Source organism: Lynx canadensis, chromosome E1 (genome assembly GCF_007474595.2).
Source record: "Lynx canadensis isolate LIC74 chromosome E1, mLynCan4.pri.v2, whole genome shotgun sequence".
NCBI lineage: Eukaryota > Metazoa > Chordata > Mammalia > Carnivora > Felidae > Lynx > Lynx canadensis.
Window position 1 is genome coordinate 10381819 of NC_044316.2, and position 14523 is coordinate 10396341.

The 14523-nt window shown below is 42.9% G+C and overlaps 1 long non-coding RNA gene and 1 pseudogene across 1 annotated transcript in view; one reads left to right on the plus strand and one right to left on the minus strand.

The window, feature by feature from the left end:
• LOC115500857 overlaps positions 1 to 13350 on the plus strand; it is a 66635-nt gene extending 53285 nt beyond the window's left edge. The window contains exon 2 of the long non-coding RNA XR_003964657.1: positions 13173 to 13350. This is a non-coding gene — a long non-coding RNA (uncharacterized LOC115500857). The remainder of the gene's footprint in view (positions 1 to 13172) is intronic.
• On the minus strand, positions 4905 to 5668 carry LOC115500856 (annotated as a pseudogene).
• Positions 13351 to 14523: the final 1173 nt, after the last annotated feature.

Here is a 14523-nt window from a genome sequence, read left to right on the forward strand (position 1 = left end):
CAATGAAACCAGAAGCTGGTTCTTTGAAAGAATTAACAAAATTGATAAACCACTAGCTAGTTGGATCAACAAGAAAAAGGAAAGCACCCAAATAAATAAAATCAAGAATGAAAGAGAAGAGATCACAACCAACACAGCAGAAATAAAAACAATAATAAGAGAATATTATGAGCAATTATATGCCAGTAAAATGGACAATCTGGAAGAAAGGACAAATTCCTAGAAACATATAAACTACCAAAACTGAAACAGGAAGAAACAGAATTTGAACAGACCCATAACCCGTAAAGAAATCGAATTAGTAATAAAAAATCTCCCCAAAAATAAGAGTCCAGGGCCAGATGGCTTTCCAGGGGAATTCTACCAAACATTTAAGGAAGAGTTAACACCTATTCTCTTGAAGCTGTTCCAAAAAATAGAAATGTAAGGGAAACTTCCAAATTCTTTCTATGAGGCCAGCATTACCTTGATTCCAAAATCAGACAAAGACCCCACTAAAAAGGAGAACTATAGACCATTTTCCCTGATGACCATGGATGCAAAAATCCTCAAGAAGATACTAGCCAACTGGATCCAACAATACATTAAAAGAATTATTCACCATGACCAGGTGGGATTTATACCTGGGATGCAGGGCTGGTTCAATATCCGCAAAACAATCAATGTGATTCATCACATCAATAAAAGAAAGGACAAGAACCACAAGATCCTCTCAATAGATGCAGAGCAAGCATTTGACAAAATACAACATCGTTTCTTGATAAAAACCCTCAAGAAAGTAGGGATAGAAGGATCATACCTTGAGATCATAAGATCATAAAAGCCATATAATGCTAATATCCTCAATGGAGAAAAACTGAGCCATATAATGCTAATATCCTCAATGGAGAAAAGTTTTCCTAAGGTCAGGAACAAGACAGATCAGACAACACAAAGAAATAAATGGCATCCAAATTGGCCAGGAGGAGATCAAACTTTCACTCTTTGCAGATGACACGACACTGTATGTGGAAAACCCAAAAGATTCCACCAAAAAACTGCTATAACTGATCCATGAATTCAGCCAAGTTACAGGATATAAAATCAATGCACAGAAATCGGTTGCATTCCTATACACCAACAATGAAACAACAGAAAGAAAAATCAAGGAATTGATCCCATTTACAATTGCACCAAAACCCATAAAATACCTAGGAATAAATCTAACCAAAGAGGTGAAAAATCTCTACACTGAAAACTATAGAAAGCTTATGAAAGAAATCGAAGAAGACACAAAAAAAATGGAAAACGATTCCATACTCCTGGATAGGAAGAACAAATATTGTTAAAGAACAAATATTGTTAAAATGTCAATACTACCCAAAGCAATCTACATATTCAATGCAATACCTATCAAAATAACACTAGCATTCTTCATAGAACTAGAACAAACAGTCGTAAATTTGTATGGAACCATAAAAGACCCTGAATAGCCAACGCAATCTTGAAAAAGAAAACCAAAGCAGGAAGCATCACAATCCCGGACTTAGAGCTGTATTACAAAGCTGTAATCATCAAGACAGTAGGGTACTGGCACAAGAACAGACACTCAGATCAATGGAACAGAATACAGAATCCAGAAATGGACCCACAAACGTATGGCCAACAGATCGTTGACAAAGCAGGAAAGAATATCCAATGGAACAAAGACAGTCTCTTCGGCAAGTGGTGCTAGGAAAACTGGACAGCGACATGCAGGAGAATGAACCTGGACCACTTTCTTACATCATACACAAAAATAAACTCAAAATGCATGAAAGACCTCAATGTAAGACAGGAAGCCATCAAAATGCTCGAGGAGAAAGCAGGCAACAACCTCTTTGGCCTTGGCCGCAGCAACTTCTTACTCAACACATCTCCGGAGGCAAGGGAAACAAAAGCAAAAATGAACTATTGGGACCTCATCAAAATAAAAAGCTTCTGCACAGAGAAGGAAACAATCAGCAAAACTAAAAGGCAACTGATGGAATGGGAGAAGATATTCACAAATGACATACCAGATAAAGGGTTAGTATCCAAAATCTATAAAGAACTTCTCAAACTCAACACCCAAAAAACAAATAATCCATCGGAGAAATGGGCAAAAGACATGAACAGACACTTCTCCAAAGAAGACATCCAGATGGCCAACTGACACATGAAAAAATGGTCAACATCACTCCTCATTAGGGAAATGTAAGTCAAAACAGCAATGATATACTTCACACCTGTCAGAATGGCTAACATCAACAACTTAGGCAACAAAAGATGTTGGTAAGGATGTGGAGAAAAAGGAACCCTCTTGCTCTGCTGGTGGGAATGCAAACTGGTGCAGCCACTCTGGAAAACAGTATGGAGGTTCCTCAAAAAATTAAAAATAGAACTACCCTACGACCCAGCAATTGCACTACTGGGTATTTATCCAAGGGATACAGGTATGCTGTTTTGAAGGGACACATGCACCCCAATGTTTATAGCAGCACTATCAACAATAGCCAAAGTATGGAAAGAGCTCAAATGCCCATCGATAGATGAATGGATAAAGAAGATGCGGTATATATATATATATATATATATATATATATATATATATATATAATGGAGTATTACTCGAGAATCAAAAAGAATGAAATCTTGCCATTTGCAACTATGTGGATGAAACTAGAGGGTATTATGCTAAGCAAAATTAGTCAATCAGAGAAAGATAAATATCATATGACTCCACTGGTATGAAGAATTTAAGATATAAAACAGATGAACATAAGGGAAGGGAAGCAAAAATAATATGAAAACAGAGAGGGAGACAAAACATAAGAAACTTAAATATGGATGGGGCACCTGTGTGGCTCAGTCGGTTGAGCGTCCGACTTTGGCTCAGGTCATGATCTCGCGGTTGATGAGTTCAAGCCCCTCGTCGGGCTCTGTGCTGATGGCTCGGAGCCTGGAGCCTGCTTCAGATTCTGTGTCTCCCTGTCATTCTGCCCCTCCCCCACTCATGCTCTCTCTCTGTCTCAAAAATAAATAAACATTAAAAAAATTATTTAAAAAAGAAAATTAAATATGGAGAGCAAACAAAGGGTTACTGGAAGGTTTTGGGAGGGGGTGTGGGCTAAACGGGTAAGGGCATTAAGGAATCTACTCCTGAAATCATTGTTGCACTATATGCTAACTAAACTTGGATGTAAATTTTAAAAAATAAATTAAAAAAAGAACATGATAAAAATAAAAAATAAAAAATAATAAAATAAAAACACACACACAACAAAAAAACAAAAACTGAGTCCATAGATTCAGAGAACAGATTGGTGATTGCCAGAGGTGAGTGGTAGGAAATGTTCAAAATGGGGGAAGATGGTCAAAAGATTGTACAACTCCCGGTTAAAAATAAATAAGCCTTAGAGATGTAATATGCAGCATAATGACTATAGTTAACATACTGTATTATATATGTGAAAGCTGCTAAGAGGGTATATCTTTTTTTAATGTTGATTTTTGAGAGAGAGAGAGAGAGAGAGAGCGTGAGCAGGGGAAGCAGAGAGACAGGGGAACAGAGGATCCAAAACAGGCTCTGCACCGACAGCAGAGAGCCCAATGGGGGGGGGGAGGGCTCGAACTCACAAACTGTGAGATCATGATCTGAGCTGAAGTCGGACGCTTAACCGCCTGAGCCACCCAGGCACCCCTATATCGCAATTTTTATTTTATTTTATTTTTTTATTAAAACAATTTTTTTAATGTTTATTTATTATTGAGAGACAGAGACACAGAGTGTGAGCAGGGGAGGGGTAGAGAGAGGGGGAGACACAGAATCTGAAGCAGGCTCCAGGCTCTGAGCTGTCAGCCCAGAGCCCGATGCGGGGCTTGAACTCACAGAGTGTGAGATCATGACCCGAGCCGAAGTCGGTCGCCTAACCAACTGAGCCACCCAGGCGCCCCTATATCTCAATTTTTAAATAGAACCAGGGAACGAGAGAAGAAGCCCAGGCAGCTCTGGCTGCTAAACACAGCGCTTCCCTGACATGGTACTGATTCAATCACGTGCGGGCTCAGATGCAGAGTTTTGTTACTTAGATAGTAACACACTACATACTAAGTAAAGAATATTTTAGTTACATGTTACTAAAAACAGAGCAACCCCCCACCCTCTCCAAAACACAGTGTTTCACAGATCTATCACCCCTGCATCAATCCTGCAAAGAGCTCAGTTAGACACTGTTTCAACATAGGCAACTAGAGAAAGTTGGACACCTAGGACACTGCGGCTAAACGGTACAACAAGCTTTAGAAGAGAGGTCGTTAGGCTGACTTTATTCCAGAGGGGGCTTGTGAGACACAGGTTTCAATCCATGGCACTAAGCCAAAGAGCCCATATGCTAAACATTTCTCCACGACATCGCTGTTCTGAGTCAACTATGCACCCAGCTCCGGTGAGTTGGTTTCCACACATACCAATAAGAGAGGAAAGAGCACCTGCTAACCAGAAATTCACAGAGATGTCACCGCACTGACTCAACCTCTCCCAGAGCTCTTTTAAATGTGGAGTCTCAGGGCGCCTGGGTGGCTCAGTTGGTTAAGCATCCAACTTTGGCTTGGGTCATGATCTCACAGCTCATGGGTTCGAGCCCCGCGTCCGGCTCTGTGCTGACCGCTCGGAGCCCGGAGCCTGCTTTGGATTCTGTGTCTCTCTCTCTCTCTGCCCCTCCCCCGCTGCACTCCGTCTCTGTCTCTGTCTCTCTCTCAAAAATAAATAAAAAACATTTAAAATTTTTTAGAAAAACACTGAATTTCGACACATGTCGCAAACGACAAAATACACGAGTCACACAACGTTAAACACGGTGGATATCACTATATTTAATCATTCATGCACCTAGTCCTTCAAACGCAGAGTGCCAACACTGATCACTAAAAACAGAGTGCACACACAACCGTGTGCTAACGTCACTAAAGAGGAGTAAATGATGCATAAATTCTTTTTTTGTATGTTGAAAAATTTATATTTAGATTTAGCCAGCTGGGCTTAGCTCAGATGATCCCAATTTTGCTGGCAACGTCCAAAGCATCATAGTCAGGAGTCAGCCGAACATATGCCTTCTTCTCTCCATCGGGCCTGATCAGCATGTTGACCTTGGCCACGTCAGCGTCCTAGAACTTCTTCGTAGCCTGTTTGATCTGGTGCTTGTTGCCCTGGACGTCCACAATGAACACAAGTGTGCTGTGTTCTTCTATTTTCTTCATGGCTGACGCGGAAGTCAGGGGGAGCTTGGTGATGGCATAGCGGTCAAGCTTGTTTCTCCTGGGGGTGCTCTTTGGAGGCTATCTGGGCTGCCTTCGGAATGTGGATGCGGATCTTCTTTTTCGTATGGGACTTTGGACACCTTTCAGCACAGCTTTCTCGGCTTTCAAAGCCTTTGCGGGCTTTGGCTTTGGGAACGGCAAGGGCTTCCTCCTTCTCTTTCAGTTCCATCCTCATGAAAGGGCCATGATGCACCAATTCTTAATCATAATGGTTCCCAGAGACTTCACCACGACAAAGAAAACACGCACCTAGTTCTGACAGGACAGAGTTTCAACAGATGTCAGCAAGGGACATGCGTGACAGAGAACTGAACACAGCGATTCAGTCATCTCTGTACTAAATCGGTCACGCACAGAGCTCTGATGAACAGAAGTCTCAATATATGGCGATAAAGAAATGAGTACACACGCACACCGTGTCACACGCATCCTTTCACACGGACATCTATGTACCAGGTCAGTCACCACCTGTCGTACTTGTGTGAAGAGTTTCAACGTATGGCACGAGGTCCGGAGCAAATGTACCACACAGGGCTCCACAGAGTGCATCAGGCAGACGTCGTATACTAAATATTCAGGCCCCCAGCTCTGTTCTGCAAAGTTTCCACTTCTGTCAGTCAAGAGAGGAGTATGTGCATAAACACGCTCTTTTACAGGGATGTACCGCCAAGGAATAAATCACACACGCTGGCCTATTATTCCAATGTCAACATGCGTCAGTTGGTGACATGCACTATGCATTTCTAAGCAGTTTTTCACAGAGACTTCACTTTCTGGAATCAATCATGTACCCAAGCTTTATACATATATAAAGTATATAAGTATATAAATATATATAAATATAAATATATATATATAATGTGTATATATATATGTACATATATATATATATAATATCATGTACCCAATATATATATTGGGTATATATTGGGTATATATACCCATATATAATAATCATGTACCCAAGCTTGCTTATTTATTTATTTATTTATTTATTTATTTATTTAATGGTTTCTAGATCATAGGATAGTTTTTCCTTTTAATTTTTTCAATGTTTACTTATTTTAGAGACAGAGTGTGAGCGGGGGAGGGGCAGAGGGAGAGGGAGACACGGAATCCGAAGCAGGCTCCAGGCTCCGAGCTGTCAGCCCAGAGCCTGATGTGGGGACCGAACCCACGAGACACAAGATCATGACGTGCGCAAAAGTCGGACGCTTTACCGACCGAGCCACCCAGGCGCTCCCCTACGCTATTTTTAAAACATTTTAAGCATGCGCCACCAAGAAAGGTATACATCCGTGGCAAGTTGCTAAACACGGTAGGTGTGTCCGTGATTCGGAACAGTGCTGTCTCTGATACATTGTGGTTAGTGCCGTGTGGCACATGCACCTTTTCTTCAGTGACACGTGCTGAAACTTGGCATTTAAGAGCGACGCGTGTGATTGATTCAGTATATGATTCCTCTGTGAAGCAGTGTTTTTAGCACTGGGTGGTGCACGAATGAATTGCTTTGTTGAGATATGTGCGAACGCTGCGTTTAACAGGGCACGGTGTGTAATAGGTTTGTGAAACACTGTATTTAGTTGTACTGTTTCGTGGATGTACTTGCTTAACAATGTATGTTAAAACTTGGCGTTTAACAGAGTCCAGTGTATTTAGATTCTGTGTAGCATGTCTCTGTGTTTAACACTAGTATCGTGGGATTTGTGTAGACCTTTCCTTAATGACATATGTGAAAATTCTGTGTGCAGGGCCCTTGGGTGGCTTGGTCTGTTAAGCCTCCAGACTGTCGACTTCGGCTCAGGTTGAACTCACGGGATTGTGAGTTTAAGCCCCGCATCGGGCTCCATGCTGACAGTGCAGAGCCTGCTTGGGATTCTCTCTCTCTCTCTCTCTCTCTCTCTCTCTCTTTCTCTCTCTCTGCTTCTCCCCCTCTTGCACACACCTGCTCTCTCTCTCACTCAAAATAGATAAATAAACATTAAAAAAAAAGAAATTATATGCAAGAATCAAATGGTGGGGGGGTTGCCTGCGTGGCTCAGTCAGTTGAGCATCCGACTTTGGCTCAGGTCATGGTCTCAGAGTCTATGATTTCAAGCCCCTCATTGGGCTCTGTGCTGACGGCCCAGAGCCTGGAGCCTGCTTTGGATTCTCTGACTCCCTCTGTGTCTGCCCCTCCCCTGCTTGTGCGCACTCTCTCTTTCTCTATCAAAAATAAATAAGCATTAAAAAAAAAAAGACATACTGAAGAATATTCTTCAGGCTGAAAGCAACTAAACTCAGATGGGAATTCATACACACACACACACACACACACACACACACACAGAACTGATAAAGGTATCTCTAATCATAAAAAAATATATAAATGCATATTTCATCTACTCTTTTCCCTTAACTGATTTACAAATTAAGTTTTAAATCGATGATCAACATATAAGAGCTGAATCCATGGAACTTTTAGGAGAAAACATAGGGGTGAATCTTCACGACTTTGGATTTAGCAGTTGATTCCTATACAACACCAAAAGCACAAGTAACAAAAGAAACACAGATAAATTGGACTCCGTAAAAATTAAAAATGTCTGTGCATCAAAGGACACCGTTAAGAAAGGGCAAGGACAACTTATAGTATGAGAAAAAACATTTGCAAATCATGTATTTGATAAAGGTCTAGTATCTAGAATATATAAAGAACTCTTCTCCAAAGAAGATGTATGAATGGCCAATAAGCCTATGAAAAGATGCCCAGCATCATTAGTCATGAGGGGGATGCAAAATGAAGATCACAATGAAATATCATTACAACCTATGAGAATGGCTATTAGTAAACAAAACAAAACAAAACAAAACAAAAACACAGGGCTGCCAAGGGTTTGGAATAGTTGAATCCCTTGTGCACCGCTGGTGGGAATGGAGAACACTGCCGACTACAGACAAAATGGTGGTTCCTGAGAACATTAAATACAAAATTAATATACGATATTCGTAGCAGCATTACCAACAACAGGTGGAAATGTCAAATATCCACCCACAAATGAATGGAGAAACAAATACGTATATACACATGATGGAATATTATTTTTTTAAATTTTTTTAACATTTATTTATTATTGAGAGACAGAGAGAGACAGAGCATGAGCGAGGGAGGGGCAGAGAGAGAGAGGGAGACAGAGAATCTGAAGCAGGCTCCGGGCTCCGAGCCGTCAGCACAGAGCCTGAACACACGAACCGCGAGATCGTGACCTGACCTGAAGTCAGACGCTTAACCGACTGAGCCACCCAGGCGCCCCGACAATGGAATATTATTAGGCCATAAGCAGGAATTTGATTTTGACACGTGGTAGAACAGGGATGACCCTTGAGAACATTATGCTAAGTGAAATAAGCTAGACACAAAAGAATGAATACTGTCTGATTCCACTTATATGAGTACTTAGAATAATCAGATTCATAGAGACAGAAGGGAGGGTGGTGGTCACCAGGGGCTGGGGGAGAGGGAGGGATGGGAAGATATGATTTAATGGGTCTGAAGTTTCTGTGTGAGATCATGAGAAAAGTCCTGGAGATGGATGGCGGTGATGTCTGCACGAGAACGTGAATGTACTCAATGCCACAGAATTGTACACTGAGAGTTAAAATGGTCAAGCTTATGTTATGTGGATCTTACCACCATAAAAATAAATAGATTTTTTAACTGAAAAAGAAATGTTAAAGGGCGCTGCGTGAATTGCAACTCGCAATCCATTGCTGCGTCGTGGGGAAAGGATACAGGGCTGGGCTGGGAGGAGATGTCTGCTGCAATCCCCTCTCTTCTGCTGAGGGAGGGTGGGTTACAGACAGGGCTCAGCCCTCAGTAGAAGGTGAGGTCTGACCACCTCTTTCTTTAAAAAAGCCGCACCCTTGGGGCGCCTGGGTGGCTCAGTCGGTTGAGCGTCCGACTTGGGCTCAGGTCACGATCTCACGGTTTGTGAGTTCGAGCCCCGCGTCGGGCCCTGTGCTGACGGCTCAGGGCCCGGAGCCTGCTTCGGATTCTGTGTCTCCCTCTCTCTCTGCCCCTCCCCTGCTCGTGCTCTGTCTCTCTCTCAAAAATAAATAAAGATTAAAAATAAATAATAAAAAAGCCACACCCTTGTGGAATTAAAGGATAATCTCTAGATTCCGGAAGGAGTTGGCTATATAGACATTAAAGCTAACGGCAATGCTTCCATCCATGGTAGGTGTGAGGGGAGCGGGGGAGGCTGGCTGCGTTCTACAGGAGATGGAGGGGAAATAGGTCTGTGAGCCTTTCTGCTTCACCTGGAGAATGAGCCTGCCCTGAGCCAGCCTGGCCCACTTGGATGGCCTAAGAAGCCGCAGTAGTGGCTGTGACACTTGGGGCCCTGCCTGGCGAGGTGCTGTGCCTAAACCCTTGAAGACTGTGGCCAGCACAGCCTGCCCTACCCCCACCGCCTGGACCCAGCTCCCATCTGACCCACTCCGCCCAGCTCATGCCAGGGAAGAAGTGGTAAGGACCAGAGGGGCAGTGGGCAGGGCTGAGTGCAGACAGGCATGCTCCTGGCTGGCTGCAGTCCTCTTACAGGGCCCAAATTAGTCTGGCCTCCTGGGAAGATCTGCATCTCTGGAGCCCAGATCTTGAGCTGTGGTTGGGATGATTTACGATAGTAACAATTAAGAATGGTAAACAGTCCCTGTTTGTGGCCAGCTCCCTTTGAAAGAGAATGCTCCTAGGTTTTTTTTTGCGTCTGGGGAAACTGAGACAGGGAGAGCAACAGTGTATGGGACACGGGCACACAGCGGGTAAGTGGCCCAGCTACAACCCTGGCCACGCCCGCTCCACAGCCCCCGTGCAAGGAAAAAAAAAAAAAAAAAAAACAACCTGTTACAGGATTTGGGCGTTGGGTGGGTCATTTGGTGAAGGGTTCAAGGAAGCCATGGATTTGGTCCAGATGGAGTGCTATTAGAAAGCCAGTGACAGCTTTATCATTGGGCACTTCGTGGGATGGTCGGTGGCCTTATTTGCATCTGTTCTTAGATGAAATTATGAAGCGGCTTTGTTTTGTTTCATTTTTACCCCTGGTCTCAGAGTAACCTCTGAGGCTGGTAAGTCTATGAAGGTCCTTACATCCAACAGAACAAAATGGCCTGGCTGTCAGCCTCAGACGGGCTCATGATCATGCTGAGATCTAGCTACAACTGTTAGATCAGTTCCAGATGTCAGGGGCTGCTTTTCCCCTCTCAGTTTCTCTTTTGGCCAAGGACAGATGACGTCAGGCTCCAGGACATGAATTCATGATGTCTAGATTTTCACTCTTGTCAAGATGTTGTTGATTAAGATCAAAAGCCCATGCATCGAACATACTCCATAGTTGACCCAAGGTCAATCTCTGTTTTTCTCTCTGTGGTAGGACCTGATGTGACAGTGACCACGCAGTAGCATTTAAAACTCTGGACAGGACAGGGGCGCCTGGGTGGCTCAGTCGCTGAAGCGTCCGACTTCAGCTCAGGTCATGATCTCACAGCTCATGGGTTCGAGCCCCGTGTCGGGCTCTGTGCTGACAGCTCAGAGCCTGGAGCCTGCTTCAGATTCTGCGTCTCCCTCTCTCTCTGCCCCTCCCCGACTCATGCTCTGTCTCTCTCTCTCTCAAAAATAAATAAACATTAAAAAACTTTTTTTTAATAAAAAAAACCACAACTCTGGACAGGACATATAAATCGACAGTAAAATAGGCAATTAACACAAACAAAATGACTATTAATGCCTGTAATAGGTCTCAAAGCCAATAGGTCCCACAACCTAGTGGGTCTGTTTTAGAGAGTCAGGTCTTTTCCTTTAGCCAATCACGGACCTTTCTACTTGCCCCATGGCACTTACATAGGTGTAACAAGATGTGCTTTAGCGTTAGCTCCCCTTGACTAGCTAAGAGCAAATCAAAGCTTGTAGGATTGCCATGGCTACTTTAGCTAATGCATTTAGATTGGTTTGTTGGGCCTTCAGAACAGAAGTGTCATCTTTTATGACTTTTGTGAAGGTTAGAGAAAAGTGTGAACACCTTTTCTAGTTGTTTCGCTCCCTTTGTGGGCGTTGTATTTTGGGGAGTGTGCAGGAAATGAGAACCGATGATCCCTTCTGGAAGTTTTTAAGAATAATTTGTGTTTCTTTTGTTTTAGGAATTTCTGGATGTCCCTTTTAGGACGCATGATTGACTAGAGGGGTGGTGGTTTTAAATATCTGGATACCTCTAACAATTACTCAGGTTACACAGAATAAATTAGAATGTGGTAGACAAGTATAAGCCTGATGTCCATATGAGAAGTAATATCCTAGTGAAGTTTATATTATATTAGGAGGATAAATATCATTTCTTATAATAGGAATGAGCCAATTAGGACTGTGTTTCTAGATTTATGGTGTCTTGAGTCTTCATGGATACCAATACAATATTTAAAATTGGCCTTTGGGGGCACCTGAGTGGTTCAGTAGGTTAAGTGTCCGACTTTGGGGTCACGTCATGATCTCATGGGTCATGAGTTGGAGCCCCGCTTCAGGCTCTGTGCTGACAGCTCAGGGCCTGGAGCCAGCTTCAGATTCTGTCTCCCTCTCTCTTTGCCCCTCCCCCACTTGCGCTCTGTCTGTCTCAAATATAAATAAACATTAAAAAAATTTTTTTAATTGGCCTTTTGCTTAGTGCCCCTAAGGAAGCTTTTTTCTTTTTTTTTTTTTTCCCCAGAAATCTGATTTGGAACTTGTAGACTGAATAGTCATTGGCACTCACGCAGGGCTGGGAAAAAAATCCAGCATGGAAAGAGGCCTTGTAGTACATGAGACTAGATATTGTCTTTCTCGAAAGACTGCTGTACTTTGTTCTGGAAAACAGCTAAGCTACTAGAGATCCATTTGATCCTTTCAAGCTGTTTGTTAGAAGAAAATCCCACACTCTTTAAAGGAATTCAACAACATTTGGGACCTGACAATGGGACCTCACAAGGTCTAGCATTCAGTTAAAAATCAGTAGGCCTTGGGGTGCCTGGGTGGCTCAGTTGGTTTAGCACCAACTTCGGCTCAGGTCATGATCTCACAGCTCATGGGTTCAAGCCCCGTGTCAGGCTCTGTGCTGACAGCTCAGAGCCTGGAGCCTGCTTCAGATTCTGTATCTCTCTCTCTCTCTCTCTCTGTGTCCCTCCTCTGCTTGCACTCTCTGAAAAATAAATAAACGTTAAAATTTTTTTTTTTTAAATCAGTAGGCGTGGGGCACCTCAGTGGCTCAGTCAGTTAAGTGGCGAGCTCTTGATTTCAGCTTAAGTGATGATCTCGGGGTCGTGGGATCAAGCCCTGTGTAGGGCTCTGCACTGAGTGTGGACTCTGCTTGAGATTCTTTCTCTACTCCCCTCACCCCCTGCTTCACTTGTGTATTCTCTCTCTCTCTCTCTCTCTCAAATATAAATAAATAAATATCAGTAGGCCTGACTCAGAAAGGGGAAAAATCCTGTCACAGGCTACAATGTGGATGCACCTTAAAGACGTTATGCTAAATGAAATAAGCAAATCACAAGAGGACAAATATTGCATGATTCCAATCATATGAGGTCCCCAGAGTACTCAGACTCATAGAGACAGAAAGTAGAGTGGTGGCCACCAGGGCTGGGTGGGGGAGGGAGGGGGGAGGGACATTATTTTTTCAGGGAGACAGGGTTTCAGCTTTGCAAGTTTGGAGTCTGGCAGTGATGGTCACACAGTAATGTGAATGTAGTTAACACATTGACTAGCACACTGAACGGCACACTTAGAAAACAGTTACGATGGTAAATTTTGTGTTATATATATTTTACCAGTATTTAATTTTTTTTTTTTTCAGAAAAAAATCACTAGGCATGGAAAGAAGCAGGAAGACATTACCCATAATCAAGGGGAAAATCTATCAGGAGAAGCAGATCGCTAAGTGGCAGAGATGAGGCAATTAATAGACAAAGACACAGAAACAGTTATAAATATCCTCTGTGTACTCAAGAATGCAGAGGATCAGGAGTGAAAAAGAAGATACTTTAAAAAGAAAGACTAGATGGGATTTACAGCAGAGTGGATATTAGAGAGTAAAGATCAGAGAAGGCAAATACAGAGACGGGAGAAAAGAACATCAAGGACTTGTCGGACAATAGCAAATGGTCCAGCGTTCATGTCACTGAAGTCCCAGAATGAGAAGAGGCAGGAAAAACTTCAAAGAATAATGTCCTGAAATATTCTGAATTTGACAGAAACCAACAGATCGAGGTTCAGTGAACCTGAAGCACAAGGAAACATAAAGAAAACCACATCAAGGCACGTCCGATTAATAATTACTTTAAATGTAAATGGCCTAAAGACTGCAAACAAAAGGCAGGTATTATCAGACTGGGTAAAAAAGCAAGACCCAAAATATGCCCTCTATAAGAACCACGCTTTAAATATAAAGACACGGCTGGTTGAAAGTGCGAGAATGAAAGAGATATACCAGCCAAGCACTCCATAATACACACATGAAGTAGCTGTATCAGTATCAGACAGAGAAGACCGCAAAAGGACTATTAGCAGGGTGATAGGGAAACATTTCATAATATGCTGCATTCAGGGGAGGACAGGACATTCCTGAATATGCACGCACTTAAATAACAGGACTTCGAAATGCGTGAGGCAGAAACTGATAGAATTGCCAGGGGAAGTAGACCACCATTTATGCGCATCCTATTTAGAATATATTTATAAATAATCCACCATTATAGTTAGAAATGTTCACATCCCTCTCTCAGTAGTTGATAACTGTAGATAAAATCGGTAGGGACACAGAAGGTTTAGCAATGCTGTAAACAATGTTGACCTAATTACCATTTTTTAAAAGACTCCACCCAAAAGCAAGAGTTCTCAACGGTTCCTCTTTCTCTGTGGTTCCCTCCCTGGCTGAGGAACAGCATTCTTACTCTCTCCTGATTCCCGAGTAAATCCGCAGGGGACATGCTTGCTGTGCACGTGAGAACCTACCGTATTCTGTGCTCCAGTGGAGTGTTTGTGGACCTCCCTGGACAAAAGGCTGACCCGGCGACCCTGTGCCTCCTGAAAGAAAGGGGGAATCGCAGAGTGGCAGTCTCAGACCATGCTGGAAAAGCACCCAGCTGAGACAGATCCATGCACCACTCTGGGGCTTTGGGATTTAGTATCCTGGTTTAACTGGGGAT